Source organism: Austrofundulus limnaeus, unplaced genomic scaffold (assembly GCF_001266775.1).
Source record: "Austrofundulus limnaeus strain Quisiro unplaced genomic scaffold, Austrofundulus_limnaeus-1.0 Scaffold815, whole genome shotgun sequence".
Classification (NCBI taxonomy): Eukaryota; Metazoa; Chordata; class Actinopteri; order Cyprinodontiformes; family Rivulidae; genus Austrofundulus; species Austrofundulus limnaeus.
The window spans coordinates 139,079-141,202 of record NW_013953217.1 but is presented as its reverse complement, the minus strand read 5'-3'; the positions used below and the strand labels follow the sequence as shown (position 1 = coordinate 141,202).

General features: G+C 39.3%; 1 long non-coding RNA gene across 1 annotated transcript in view; it reads left to right on the top strand.

Annotated features, from left to right (window-relative positions):
• The first annotated feature begins 989 nt into the window (after positions 1-989).
• The window catches only part of LOC106532699 (uncharacterized), a 26,852-nt gene continuing 25,717 nt past the window's right edge, over positions 990-2,124 (top strand). Inside the window, exon 1 of the long non-coding RNA XR_001312124.1 lies at positions 990-1,027. This is a non-coding gene — a long non-coding RNA (uncharacterized LOC106532699). The remainder of the gene's footprint in view (positions 1,028-2,124) is intronic.

Genomic DNA, 2,124 nt, shown 5'->3' with positions numbered 1-2,124 from the left:
ATATATTATCATAATTTTTCATTATGATTTTTCAAGTTAATGCATTTTTCACTAAATGCTTAATACATTTAATAAGCCTTACATTTTGTAAATACTTTATCATGTTAAGATTTGAAAGTGTATCCAATGTTTTTTTTATGTACTTGGCCAGTTATAATTTAGAGAATAAATGTTTCAACATACTAAAATCTTTTTTTATTCTGTTGAATTGGCATCATATATATTTCTTTAAACTTTAAGTTTGGAATCTTGTAGTAGTCAAAGCAAAGTTAATTCTCATTTTAAAAGTTTCAACACTGAGCATTATTCAGATCATTCAGTAAACAATGGTACACTGTGTTCTTAGAGGTCAAATTTTATGCACCGGGTTCATAATTGCATTCAGCATTTAGTTTTGCGTATCTTTTACGGTCTACTTATGGTGAGGTAGGGCCCCCAAAACAGATCTTGTTGAGGGCCCCCAAATGTCTAGTCCAGGCCATGCTTGGGGTGACCCTTACCCAAAATAGCCCAACAACATACATCTGAGCAACAGAAGTGACAAGCAAGGCAGTACAATAAGAAGTTTAAGGGCATTACCCTCCAGATTTGTGACAGAGGGTTGGCTAACAGGGAGAGTGAGGTAAAAGGAAATTGGCAGATCGGTGGGAGCCGATCTTCACAGTCATGGATAGACAACCTGAAATACATGTCTACAAAATAAAAGACTCAGAGGGACATTGCAGAGTTGTGCATCGAAACCTGTTGTTTGATGTGAACTTTTTCCCAATTGATGAACCACAGGAGGTTGGAGCTGAGGACATCTCAGGAGAGTATGACACAGAGAGCCTGGGACAGAGTGATCCAGACAGTCTGCGAGTGGAACCTCCAGATGAGYGAACCTCTTCATGAGTTATGTCAAGATACAGCCAAAGTGCATTTGATGWCTCTGAGACAGGGTCAGAAGTGGCTAGACCCCACCATGTCATAATGGATGAGATGGAGGAGATTACCACAGTTCCTCAGCCAGACTCTAACAGCCACACAGGTGATTCAACAAGTGTTGACTCTGGTCATCTTATGACAGCTGACCCCATGCCTATGGATGTGGTTAATGATACTGTTTGACATTTTGATGCAGGCCAGGAGTGCTCCTGATGTTTATGTATAGATTACTACACCTTCTCATAGCTTAAGTTATGAGGAAAATTACAATTTCTTCTCAATCATGATAATAATACATTTTCTGTATAATTATCAGGAAATACACAATGAGTGACATAGTCAGTAAAAGTTTTATCTAAATTAAATGATATTTATTTACAGAAAAAATAATTACTTATGTACAAACTCATTGAGGGACGATCAGATTTTTACAAAAGTTGAAATCAATAACAATTAACTTGCGTACGTGTTAGCTATCATTGTTTTGACAACTTTATCAGGAACAACAAACTTTTGGCTTTAGATGTTGAATAAGCCATTGTTTGAGGTGCTGTTCTTAAAGGTTTGACAGGATATGGGAAAGATTTAAGGATTTAGGGAGGAAAATATTGTTAAGGAGTGGATCTAAGTTTTATCTTATCAAGGTGAGGGAAGCCAGAAGGTTTTGGAATCTCGCTCAACATAGCCAGGACTCAGATGCTCTCTTAATCAAATGGTCAGCTGTTACCTTTGAAACTTCAAAGTCAAGTTTAGGCATGGAGGAGTCTCACCCAGTCAACAAAAGGTCCGCTCAGAAACACTTAGCTGTCCAGGCGATCAGACTTCAAGGCGATCAGACTTCAAGAGTTTGATTATCTCGGCGTCTCGTGGTCTCTTAGCTCGTGCATGGAGAGTCACAACTGACGGGTTTCTCTGGTCAAAAATAAAAATGTCTCACAGAAGTTTTGAACAAAACTTTTGGGAGTTGCTGTTAATTTGATTTAAGACTGGTGCTGTCATAAACCTGGATAAGACCGGCCCTTTGGCAAATGGGCAAAGGTCTTGTCACCTGAACGCTGGTTTTCCTGAGGAGGAAAAACTCAGCTCCTCTTTGCTTGGAATGAAGATGGACACTGGGAAGAGGCGCGCCCGTGTTGGTAACTAAAGGGGAGGGAGAGAGAGAGAGAGAGAGAGAGAGAGAGAGAGAGAGAGAGAGAGAGA